Raw genomic sequence first — 13696 nt, 5'->3', positions numbered from 1 at the left:
CCAGATACAAAGAACAAAACAAAACAAAATCACAAGTAAAAGCTCCATCAAGAAAACAATAAAACCAAATTTAAACTGTGACAACAACAATAAAAAAGGGGGAGAGGACAGAGATTAACAGTAGCAAAGAACGATGGAGTGCAAAAGTACTCACAAGATAGTGCACTACAATTAACAGGGTAGGAACCCTTTTCATTACTTAATGGTAACCACCATTGAAAAAACCACCACAGAAGCACATAATTTAAAAAAGATAGCAACAGGGAAAGATGTATGGAATACATTCATACAAAATCAAAAGATAGAAAAATGAAAGAGAAGAATCAAACAAGACACAAAACTAACAGAAAGCAATTTATAAAATGGCAATAGGGAAATCACAAGTGTCAATAATTACACTAAATGTAAACGGATTAAACTCACCAATAAAAAGGCACAGAGTAGCAGAATGGATTAAAAAAGAAAATCCAACTGTTTGCTGCCTACAAAAAACTCATGTAAGCAACAAGGATAAAAACAAATTCAAAGTGAAAGGCTGGAAAACAATACTCCAAGCAAATAACATCCAAAAAAAGCAGGCGTAGCAATACTCATATCTGATAATGCTGACTACAAGACAGAAAAAGTACTCGGAGACAAAAATGGTCATTTCATAATGATTAAGGGGACGCTGAATCAAGAAGACATAACAATTCTTAATATATATGCACCAAACCAGGGAGCACCAAAATATATAAGACAGCTACTTACTGACCTTAAAACAAAAACTGACAAGAATACAATCATACTTGGAAACCTCAATACACCACTGACGGCTCTAGATTGGTCATCCAAACAGAGAATCAATAAAAATATATTAGCCTTAAACAAAACACTAGAGCACCTGGATATGATAGACATCTACAGGACATTTCATCCCAAAGTGAGAGTATACATTTTTCTCCAGTGTACATGGATCATTCTCAAGAATTGACCATATGTTGGGCCACAAAAACAACATCAGCAAATTCAGAAAAATCGAAGTTGTACCAAGCATATTTTCTGATCATAAAGCCTTGAAACTAGAATTCAACTGCAAAAAAAGAGGGAAAAAAACCCCACAAAAATGTGGAAACTAAACAACATATTTTTAAAAAATGAATGGGTCAAAGAAGAAATAAGTGCAGAGAGCAAAAGATATATACAGACTAATGAAAATGACAATATGACATATCAGAATCTATGGGATGCAGCAAAAGCAGTGATAAGAGGGAAGTTCATATCACTTCAGGCCTATATGAACAAACAAGAGAGAGCCCAAGTGAACCACTTAACTTCACACCTTAAGGAACTGGAAAGAGAAGAACAAAGGCAACCCAAAACCAGCTGAAGAAAGGAGATAATAAAAATCAGAGCAGAAATAAATGAAATAGAGAACAGAAAAACTATAGAAGAAATTAATAGAACAAGGAGCTGGTTCTTTGAAAAGATCAACAAAATTGAAAAACCCTTGGCAAGACTTACCAAGGAAAAAAAGAGAAAGGCCTCATATAAACAAAATCCAAAATGAAAGAGGAGAAATCACCACGGACATCATAGATATACAAAGAATTATTGTAGAATACTATGAAAAACTTTATGCCATTAAATTCAACAATCTAGAAGAAATGGATAAATTCCTAGAACAATACAACCTTCCTAGACTAAGTCAAGAAGAAGCAGAAAGCCTAAACAGACCAATTAGTAGGGAAGAAAGAAAAAACTAGTAAAAACCTCTCCTAAAATAAAAATCCAGGCCCAGATGGTTATACTAGCGAATTCTATCAAACATTCAAAGAAGACTTGGTTCCTATTCTACTCAAAGTCTTCCAAAAAATTGAAGAAGAAGCAATACTTCCAAACACATTTTATCAGGCCAACATAACCCTCACACCGAAACCGGGCAAGGATGGCACAAAAAAAGAAAACTACAGACCAATATCTCTAATGAATACAGATGCTAAAATACTAAACAAAATACTAGCAAATCGAATACAACAACATATTAAAAAAAAATACATCACGATCAAGTGGGATTCATCCCAGAATCTCAAGGATGGTTCAACATACGCAAAACGGTTAACGTAATACAACATATCAACAAAACAAAGAACAAAAACCACATGATCTTATCAATAGATGCAGAAAAGGCATTCGATAAAAAAGAACAGAATTTTATGTTTAAGACTCTCAAAAAAATTGGTATAGAAGGATAATATCTCAACATGATAAATGCCATATATGATAAACCATCAGCTAACATCATATTAAATGGCACAAAACTGAAGGCTTTCCCCCTTAAATCAGGAACAAGACAGGATTGTCCACTCTCTCCACTCTTATTTAATGTGGTGCTAGAGGTTCTAGCCAGAGCAATCAGACAAGACAAAGAAATAAAAGGCATCCATATCGGAAAAGAAAAAGTTAAGGTTTCACCTTTTTGCAGATGATATGATCCTATACATCGAAAACCCCAAAGAATCTACAAAAAGACTACTAGAAACAATAAGCCAATACAGTAAGGTCGCAGGATACAAAATTAACATACAAAAGTCCATAGCCTTTCTATATGCCAACAATGAAACATTTGAGAACAAACTCAAAAAATTAATCCCCTTCATGACTGCAACAAAAAAAATATAAGACCTAAGAATAAACATAACAAAGAATGTAAAGGACTTATATAATGAAAACTGCAAACCATTGTTAAGGGAAATCGAAAAAGATACAATGACATGGAAGAAAGTTCCTTGTTCTTGGATAGGAAGAATAAATATAATCAAGATGGCCATATTGCCCAAAGCAATATACAAATTTAATGCAATTCCCTTCAAATTCCAATGACATTTTATAAAGAAATGGAACAAAAAATCATCCGATTTACATGGAAGTATAAAAAACCCCGAATAGCCCAAGCAATCCTAAAGAAAAAGAATGAAGTTGGGGACATTATAATACCTGATTTCAAAGTATATTATAGAGCCACGACAATAAAAACAGCATGGTATTGGCAGAAAAATAGACATTCAGACCAATGGAACAGAATAGAAAGTCCAGAAATAAAACCACATATACATAGTCAAATAATTTTTGATAAAGGGGCCAACAACACACAATGGAGAAAAGAAAGCCTCTTCAACAAATGGTGCTGGGAAAACTGGAAAGCCACATGCAATAGAATGAAACTCGACTACAGTTTCTCCCCTTGTACTAAAATTAATTCAAAATGGATCAAAGACCTAAATATAAGACCTGAAACAGTAAAGTACATAGAAGAAGACATAGGTTCTAAACTCATGGACCTTGATTTTAAAGAGCATTTTATGAATTTGACTTCAAAGGCAAGGGAAGTGAAGGCAAAAATAAATGAATGGACTACATCAGACTAAGAAGTTTTTGTTCAGTAAGAGAAACTGACAACAAAATAAACAGAAAGCCAACTAAATGGGAAATGATATTTTCAAACAACAGCTCAGATAAGGGCCTAATATCCAAAATATACAAAGAACTCATAAAACTCAACAACAAACAAACAATCCAATAAAAAAATGAGAAGAGGACACGAACAGACATTTCTCACAGGAAGAAATACAAATGGCCAACAGATATATGAAAAGATGCTCATCTTCATTAGTTATTAGAGAAATGCAAATCAAAACTGCAATGAGATACCACCTCGCACCTGTTAATTAGCTATTATTAACAAGACAGGTAATAGCAAATGTTGGAGAGGCTGTGGAGAAAAACGAACCCTCATTCACTGTTGGTAGGAATGTAAAGTAGTGCAACCATTATGGAAGAAAGTATGGTGTTTCCTCAAAAAACTGAAAATAGAACTACCATATGACCCAGCAATCCCTCTACTGGGAAGATACCCCAAAAACTCAGAAACATTGATACATAAAGACACATGCAGCCCCATGTTCATTGCAGCATTGTTCACAGTGGCCAAGACATGGAAACAACCAAAAAGCCCTTCAATAGAAGACTGGATAAAGATGTGCCACATATACACTATGGAATACTACTCAGCCATAAGAAATGATGACATCGGATGATTTACAACTAAATGGTGGGATCTTGATAACATTATATGAAGTAAAATAAGTAAATCAGAAAAAAACAAGAACTGCATTATTCCATATGTAGGTGGGACATAAAAACGAGACTAAGAGACATTGATAAGAGTGTGGTGGTTATGGGGGGGGAAGGGGGAGGGGGAGGGGGAGGGCCCAAAGAAAACTAGATAGAAGGTGATGGAGGACAATCTGACTTTGGGTGATGGGTATGCAACATAACTGATTGACAAGATATCCTAGACACATTTTCTTTGAACATATGTACCCTGATTTATTGATGTCACCCTAGTAAAATTAATAAAACAAAAAGAAAAAATGACAAAAATATAATTTAGTAAGGGACCTGAATAACATTGACAGCAATCAATAGATCATCCAAACACAAAGTCAATAAGAAAATATCCTTAAATAATACATAAAAACAAATAAACTTAATATATTTAGAATTTTCTATCCCCAAATCACAAAATATACATTTTTTCTCAAGTGCACACAAAACATTCTGAATGACAGATCATATATTAGGGCACAAAACTAGTTTCGATAAATTTAAGAAGTCTGAAATCAAACCAAGGATTTTTCCCAACTACAGTGGTATGAAACTAGAAATTAACTACAAGAAAAAAGCTGAAAAACCACAGATAAATAAAGAGTAAACAACATGCTACTGAACAACTATTGAATCAAAGAATAGATAAAAGACATTTAAAAAGTGTATAGAGACAAATGAAAATGAAAATACAACAGACCAAAATTTTGGAGATTCAGCAAAAATGGTACTAAGAGGGAAGCTTGTATCATTAGAGGCCTGCATCAAGAAACAAGAAAAATTTCAAATAATTTAACATACCTTAAGGAACTAGAAAAAGAAGGACAAATAAAGCCCAAAGTCAATAAAAGGAAGGAAATAAATAAAATTTAGAGCAGGAATAAATCAAATAAAGAACAAAAAGACAATAGAAAACAATAACAAAACAAAAGAACTGATGATTTGAAAAGATAAATAAGACTGATAAAAATTATTTAATATAATTCAAAATATTTATAGAATATGAAAGAAAAACATGAAGAATATTTCAATCCACATGGAAAAATAATTAGATTAAATTCATTACCTACTCAGGTGGGGAGAAAGGAATAGGTAGGGGGAAGGGAGAAGGTAGGGGAGGAAAAAGGTGGAGGAGGGAAAAGGTGGGGGAGGGAAAAGGTGGGAGAGGGAAAAGGTGGGGGAGGGAAAAGGTGGGGGAGGGAAAAGGTGGGAGAGGGAGAAGGTGGGGGAGGGAAAAGGTGGGGGAGGGAAAAGGTGGGAGAGGGAGAAGGTGGGGGAGGGAGAAGAGGGAGGGAAAAGAGGAGAACGTGGGGGAGGGAGAAGGTGGGGGAGAGAGAAGAGGGAAGGAAAAGGGGAGAACATGGGGGGGAGAAGGTGGGAGAGGGAAGGAAGGAAGGGAAGAATGAAGAAATGGAGGGAGGGAGTGGAGAAAGAGAAGGAAGGAAAGAAGGAAGAAAGGGAGGGAGGAAGGGAGGGAGAGAGGGAAGAAGAAAGGGAGGGAAGGAGGGAGGGAGGAGAAAGAGAGTGAGAGAGAAATGGCAATATCTGCACTCAAAAAGATAGAGAACTGAAATTCTGCTACCTTACTGGTAGGAATACAAAATGGTAAGTCATTTCAGGAAAGTTTGTCAGTTGCTTAAACAGCTATGTCTATACTATCCATTAACACCTAGCATTTCCTAATAAGAATCAAGAGAAATAAAAATATAAGTCTACGTAGAGATTATAAACAAATGTTCATAGCAACTTTATTATAGCTAAAACTGCAAACATCCTAAAGTACAGCAAGAACCATGGCACCCATACAATGGATAAAACTATGGTACTCAAACAATGGAGTAATACTCAATAATAAAAAGGAATGAACTATTCATATATGCAACAACATATATCGATTTCAAAAATATTATGTGAGCATGAAAAACCAACATAAAAGAATAAATACTATAGGCTTATGTTTACAGGAAACTCTAAAAAATACTGAATGTTGTATGTGGACAAGTCCTGCCGGGGGTGAGGATAACAGAGACACAAAGACCTGACTCCGGGGACCAGGTTCAGTGACGTAGATCCACTTTATACAGGAATTAAACTAGCTTATATACATGGGTTCAGCCAATAGAATGTTACAGCGTGTCCTTCATAGCCAATGGCTGAAAAGATCAGGGAGCTGACCAGGCGGTGGCGCAGTGGATAGAGCGATGGACTGGGATGCAGGACCCAGGTTTGAGACCCCAAGGTCGCCAGCTAGAGCGTGGGTTCACCTGGTTTGAGTAAAAGCTCACCAGCTTCTACCCAAGGTCTCTGGCTCGAGCAAGGGGTTACTCAGTTTGCTGAAGGCCCGTGGTCAAGGCACATATGAGAAAACAATCAATGAACAACTAAGATCTCACAAGAAAAAACTGATAATTGATGCTTCTCATCTCTCTCCTTTCCTGTCTGTCTGTCCCTGTCTATCCCTCTCTCTGACTCTCTCTCTGTCCCTGTAAAAATAAATAAATAAATAAAGATCAGGGGGCTACATGGTTGGCGCTAAGTCACTTCCTTATAGTGGGTGAGCTCCCTTCCTGGGTATGCCCAGGAAGCTTCTGGGAGCTGGAGTGTTCTCACAGCATTACATCAGCCACAGCTACTAGGAATGTGCTCTGCGCTCCACCCATAGTTGTACATTTGCAAATCATACAATTTTTAGTTGGCAAGCTCCACATACTATCCTCATCCTCTTTGTATCTTCAGATCACGAGACAGTGCCAAAATATAATAAATGCTTGGTGAATGAAAAATGCCTATTCTGAATCAAATTTTATAGATTTTTTTCACTGAAATCATTACTGTTTACCTTCCTTAGTCCCTGTAGTTTTTATTTCCTTCAAACTATTGAAGACTGTCAAAAATGTGCACTGATAACAGTGTGCTTATTTTCACTTTCTGTATTCTTAGGAAAAATTCACTTGAAAATCTTAATTCTTAACAATTTAGTCATACATGAGCCAAGATCTATTACATCAAATTTAAATGAACTATACAAATCTACTTTTAAAAGAACCTTGGGAAACTGATTGGAAGTGTCTCAGTAAAAATAACTGGGCAGGCCCTGGATGGTTGGCTCAATGGTAGAGCGTCGGCCTGGCGTGCAGGAGTCCCGGGTTCAATTCCCGGCCAGGGCACACAGGAGAAGCGCCCATCTGCTTCTCCACCCTTCCCCCTCTCCTTCCTCTCTGTCTCTCTCTTCCCCTCCCGCAGCCAAGGCTCCACTGGAACAAAGTTGGCCCGGGCACTGAGGATGGCTCCGTGGCCTCTGCCTCAGGCACTAGAATGGCTCTGGTCGCAACAGAGTAACGCCCCAGATGGGCAGAGCATCGCCCCCTGGTGGGCATGCCGGGTGGATCTCGGTCGGGCGCATGCGGGAGTCTGCCTCCCCGTTTCCAACTTCAGAAAAATACAAAAAAATAAAATAAAAATAACTGGGCAGCTTTACCTCAGAAACAAAATGAAGGTATGCATAAAATTTTTGAAGAACAGACTATAATAGTTGTCATAGTCATAACACATTAGCCCTTTCCATTAGGAGCTGACAGTTATGCAGATTAGTATAACTCTAATGAACTAGTGAAAAGGCTCTCATAGAGAATACAAAGTGAAACTAACATGTAATCACCTTTAGTTCTTTATTAAATCCAATTTTTTCTAAATTTTCAAGGTTCTGTCTATATATGAGTTAAATATTTCTATACTGGTAAAAAGAATAATAGAATACTGATAGGTTAATATGGAGTCAATACTGAGTGATTAGTAGACACAGTGTTGACCACATAAAGAGACTGAAAAAACTCATTTATATGCTAGGAACTATGATGGATACCTTACATTTATCTCATTTATTTTATTGTGCATATTCCATTATTTCATTTAATCCTATAAAGTGATCATGATATTTAATCACATAAGATTGATCATGATACTAAGAAACTTCTACTATAAATTCTAGAGTTGCTTTATGAACATTCCTATGAGAATAAACATTGGAGTCATAGTTTTAGGTAGGTGGAAGAAGTTTTACAATGTACTTACATTCTTATTTTTACTAGGTAACAAACAGTTCTACTGAAATTAAAATGAACAGGCACCGTTTAAGGCTTTTACTATTTTACAAATAGGGAGAAACCAGAGAAATTAGGTAACTTTTATGTAACATGTCCAAGGTCACGTAGCAAGCAGCAAAGTAAGGATTTCCATGCAAGCAGTCTGGCTTCAGAATTCATGTCCTCAGTCACTAAGCTTCCTATGCTAAATAAATCACAATATTTATCATTTTTTAGGGCAATTAACTTTCTTACATCTTTAGCCCAAGTATGTCTAAAGACATAATGCTACTATTCTTACCAAAGCGTATGAAACAAAACAAACAAAAACCGGGGGCATAACTTATTTTTAAATTAACCAAGAATAACACATTAACTTATATAGAAGAAAAACAGGTTTAGAAAATATTCCACAGTTGCCTGACCAGGTGGTGGTGCAGTAGAGAGAGCATCAGAATGGGATGCGGAGGACCCAGGCTCAAAACCCCAAGGTCCCCGGCTTGAGCGGGGGCTGCTTATTCCGCTTGAGTGCAGGCTCACCAGCTTGAGTGCGGGGTCGCTGGCTGGAGCGTGGGATCATAGACATGACCCCATGGTCGCTGGCTTGAGCTCAAGGTTGCTGCCTTGAGGAAGGGGTCACTCACTGAGCTGTAGCCCCTCAGTCAAGGCACATATCAGAAAACAATCAATGAACAACTAGCTGTTGATACTTCTCATCTCTCTCCCTTGTCATCTGTCCCTATCTGTCCCTCTCTCTGACTCTTTCTGTCTCTGTCAAAAAGAAGAAAATATTCCTCAGTTAACACACAGATAAAGATAACGGGGCAAATCCCAGAGGGGAAGCAGGTAAGGGTAGAAGGGAATCAGAGGGAGGGTGACAAAAGGGGTATAATGGGGGCACATTGTTGGGAGTGAGGTGTTATATTGAGTGGAACACTTGGATCCATGTTAAAACAATAAATTTAAAAAATTAATAAAAAATATTTCAGAGTTAATTCAGATATGTGACCCCAACCCAATCCTCTTCATTTGAGAACTATTAATATAAAGCAAGCATACATTTTCTCTAAATAGTTAAAGCATATTTTCATGCCAACAAAAAAAGAAAATCAGTTACAGCAATTGATACAAGTGAGAGGGGCATCAAAGGCCATGTTTGAGAGCGTATGGTATTTCGTTCTCTTTTCTGAAAACTTAGATATGGTAAGCAAAGACAACCAGGGTAAACACAAAAGCCTCAATTATAAATGAGACTACCAACTACTTCACTGGTATTTACAAACACAAAGGGAAAAAATATATATGATATTCATGTTCTTTACTTCCAATATAATTTTAAAGATAAAACGGGACATACCAACTATTAAGTTTATAAGTCTACAGTCACTTAACTTTTCTTTCTTGTTTTCCAGCAGAGACAAGAGGAGATAAAGAGACGAACTCTCGCATACACCCTAATTGGGATCCATCTGGCAACCCCAGTCTGGGGCCATGTTTGCAATTGAGCTATTTGTAGTGCCTGAGGTGGAGGCTCTATGGGGCCATCCGGAGTGGATGCACTTGAACCAATTGAGCCATGGCTGCAGGAGAGGAAGAGAAAGAGAGAGAAAGAGAATAGGGAGAATGAGGGGTGGAGAAGCACACTTCTCCTGTGTGCCTTGACTGGGAATCAAACCTGGGACTTCCACACACTGGGCTGACACTCTACCACTGAGCCAATTGACCAGGGCCTACAGTCACTTAACTTTATAAAAATCACACAAATATGTGATAAAACAAGTTCTAAAGGGTCTATTTTAAGACTAATGATTAAACTGAAACAACCTGATTTAAAGAATTTAAAGCTTTTATAGTGGGGGCACAACAGGTTATCTCCTTGGAAAAATATTAAAACTGAAAATTAGAAAAGGTGTATTAGGATTTTAAAAATTCTACTAGACATATTTTCATGTCTCAAAGTTATCACGTTGGGTGAGGAAGAAGTAAAGAGGGCAAATAAATGTAAATAGCAATTTCACTTAATGCTGTCAGAAAATGTTATGAAATAATTTATTCAAACAGCAGACAGAGCAAATGCGTTGTTATTTTATATTTTTTCTTGAGGAGTGGAGAATATTTTCAGTTACTATGTAGGAGAACTTCATTTAATTTTAAAGTTACAAATTTTGTGCATTATCTTCATCATTTAATGATATTTAAGATTTCTAATTGAGAACAGGTTAAATATAAAATATTGCTATAAAAATTTAATATTATGTAAGGTTTTGAAAGATGTTTAACATAGTATTTCCAATGTTAGCAATAACATTCCCTTAGCTAATTTATTAAAAGTGAACTAACTATATTGTTTAAGTACTGCAGTTATAAACACTACAACAAAAGACTGGGTAACAAAAATGTCATTTAGATTAACATTACTAATTAAATGTTTACAGTATTACAAATGTAAAGGAACCAAATTCTTTAGACTGCCTGGTTTTTCTATTTGTACTTTAAGAAAGTACTTCAAAGTGAAAAGTTTTTACTCAAAAGGGAATTATTGGGAAAAAAAAAACTACTGAAAGCCTCACTTAAGGGCAGTCTCCCTGAATTCATTCTCACTACCTTTCTAATTCACTCTTTACACAGTTGCCAAAAGACTCTTTTAAAAATGCAATGGTTATATAACTCCCCTTTTCAGTGACTTCCTAGCCCTCAGGAAAAAGATCCAAGTCCTTATTTTAGCTTATAAGACCATCAGTGATCTCACCCAGTTGGTTGGCAAACTCATTAGTCAACAGAGCCAAATATCAACAGTACAACCATTGAGATTTCTTTTGAGAGCCAAATTTTTTAAACTTAAACTATATAGGTAGGTACATTCCTTATCAAGGTAGTGCCTGCACATGGTATTTTGTGGAAGAGCCACACTCAAGGGGCCAAAGAGTAGTATGTGGCTCGTGAACCAGTTTCCAACCAAGGATCTAACCAATATTCATCTTTCTAGCCTCAAATCTTGCCAAACTCCCTTTTAATCTCTCAATTCCAATCATGTATATCTTCTTGTTCTATCAATACAGCACATTCTCTCCAACACAGGGCCTTTGAACATGCTGATCCCAAAGCTTGGAATGTTTTCTGTCCTGTCCTGCCCTGGCTGCTCACCCACCTTATCTTCACAAAGTCACTTCCTCAGAAAAGCCTCCCCTTCACAATTTGGTCCAATCCTCTGCCTATATTCCATTCTTATAGCTCACGATTCTTTTCATTTTTTGCCACCTAAACAGCTAAAATTTAATATTTATGATTGACCACTATTCTGAAAGCGTCACAAGGACAGAATTATCACTCTTCTGTTCTTTGAAATTCCAATGCCTATTACAGGATCTGTTGTGTCTTGGTCTGCTTGGTCTGCCGTAACAAAATACCACAGACTGGGTGGCTTAAATAATCTATATTCCTCACAACTCTGCAGGTAGAAGTCTAAGATAGAAGTGCCAGCATGTTCAGATTCTGGTGAACTGAGAACACACCAGAACGTCAACTGGATAAGAGACTGTGTCCTCATTTAGGAGGGAGTGAGCGAGAGGGAGAGAGGAGGAAAGGAGAGGATGAGAGTGGTGGGGAAAAAGAGAAAGAGACAGACAGACCTATTTGAGGCCAGAGCCTTGCCTGGCCTGTGGTGGTACAGTGGGTAAAGCATAGACCTGCAATGCTGAGGTCGCTGGTTCAAAACCCTGGGCTGGCTCAGTCAAGGCACACGTGAGAAGCAACAAGTTGATGCTTTTCACTCCTGCCTGCCCTGCTTTTCTCTAAAACTAGTAAATAAAATCATTTTTTTTTGAAAAACAGCCTGTTACCAAATTGGGGTTCCATTATTATGACCTTATTTAACCTTAATTACCTCCTAAAGACCTAGCTCTAGATATAGTCCTGTTGGGGTCAGAACTTCAACATATGAATTTGGAGAGAGGAGGATGCAATTTATTCCCTAGTAGGTAGTAAGAGCAAATATGGAATAAATATATGCTGACACTCAGAAAAGGGCACATAAATATTTAAAATGCAATAAGCAATAAAAATAAAATTTATTTCAATATTATAGCTACTGAAGGAAAGATAACACCAGGATAATAAAGCCAGAGAGAAAATGAGCAAAATATCCAACTGAAAAAGATGAAGGAGTATAAAACCTATAATCAGTTTGACATTCATTGATCATATTTAGGGCCATCATTATGTTGGTCACCTAATAAAAAGGAAACACTTCATAGCCTAGTTATGGAAAGAGTCATAACCCAAATATTGATAATTATAATGCTTTATAAATTAAGTGTTGGACCATTTCCCAGTTTCCATCTTCCTCAACTCACTGGAATCTGGTACGTGCCCCTACAACTCTCACACTACAATAAACACTGACCAATGATTTCCTCTTTGCTAAAACTATTGCACCCTTTTAGTTTTCATCCAGTGTCTCCACATGTGGCCATACAGTTTGTATGTCAACTCTGTTCAAATCTAGGGGCACCTTTCATGGACTAGCACCCTCTGGAATTGTGTTGTGTACAACATGCACACTGAAGGCAGTGTCTGGTCTTCCACGTCGCCCCAACAGCATACAATACTACTGACCAAGACCTCCTCCTAGACATGTGTCCCTGATTTACGTAACACTGTATCCTACTTCTTGGTCTTATCTTTCTCATTACTTCCCCCCCCCCCATTTTTTGAGCTTCTGTTTCCTGTCCACCCTTTAAAAGTGTCTAAGCCCTCTTCTTTCTCACTTCGTTCCACTCTGCACGGTGAGCTCATCTAGTCTCACAGTCTCACTCACCGCTTACATGTAATGACACCTATGTAGTTCAGATCTCTGTTTTGAATTCTATACCCATAGAACCGGCAGCCTACCAAAAATCTCTATTTGAGTGTTTTGTAGGCCATATAAACTTGAAATGTCCTAAAGTATATCAAAACTGACTAAAAAACTAAAACTGAGGACACCATACTTCTCATGGACCATTTCTGTTATTTTATGATTATGTTTTTAAGTCTTTTATTGTTATTTTGCTTTAAGTTTTGGTTCCTGCCTGAATGTCATGTATCTCAGACTTGAAGGTGTGGTAAAAGTCCCCTTTTCTCACTGTAGGCAGGGTAAACTCTTTCAGAATTGCATTCTAAATTCCCTGTCACATGCCTTCCTACCTGCTAGGGGCTGGAAAACTGAAGCTCAAATGTCCCAGATTTCCTTACAGCTCAAGTTCCACACATGACCTAGCTTCCAGCAAGCTGATACACCTTCTCAGTATTATAAAAGCTGAAGTATTGAACAGATTTGCTGTTTCTGTTTGCAAACTTGGTTTTGGAGGCACTTGATTATTCTGCAACAAAAGTTACAGTAATGCCAGTGTCCAGCTCCTACTTTGTGGGGGCTGAGAGGCAGAGTGGGAGACTCCCACCTCCTGGCATTGGACTGGGATAAAAAAAAG

The 13696-nt window shown here is 37.3% G+C and overlaps 2 protein-coding genes across 9 annotated transcripts in view; one reads left to right on the top strand and one right to left on the bottom strand.

The window, feature by feature from the left end:
* SREK1IP1 (SREK1 interacting protein 1) overlaps positions 1-7864 on the top strand; it is a 471033-nt gene extending 463169 nt beyond the window's left edge. Inside the window, exon 6 of the transcript XR_010750232.1 lies at positions 7847-7864. The gene's annotated coding sequence lies outside the window, so the exon portion shown is untranslated. The remainder of the gene's footprint in view (positions 1-7846) is intronic.
* RNF180 (ring finger protein 180) overlaps positions 1-13696 on the bottom strand; it is a 206718-nt gene that overhangs the window by 153787 nt on the left and 39235 nt on the right. The gene's annotated exons all lie outside the window — the stretch shown is intronic.

The sequence above is a fragment of the Saccopteryx leptura genome, chromosome 1, assembly GCF_036850995.1.
Source record: "Saccopteryx leptura isolate mSacLep1 chromosome 1, mSacLep1_pri_phased_curated, whole genome shotgun sequence".
Lineage (NCBI taxonomy): Eukaryota > Metazoa > Chordata > Mammalia > Chiroptera > Emballonuridae > Saccopteryx > Saccopteryx leptura.
The sequence above is the reverse complement of the archived record's forward strand: the minus strand, read 5'-3'. Positions and strand labels throughout refer to the sequence as shown.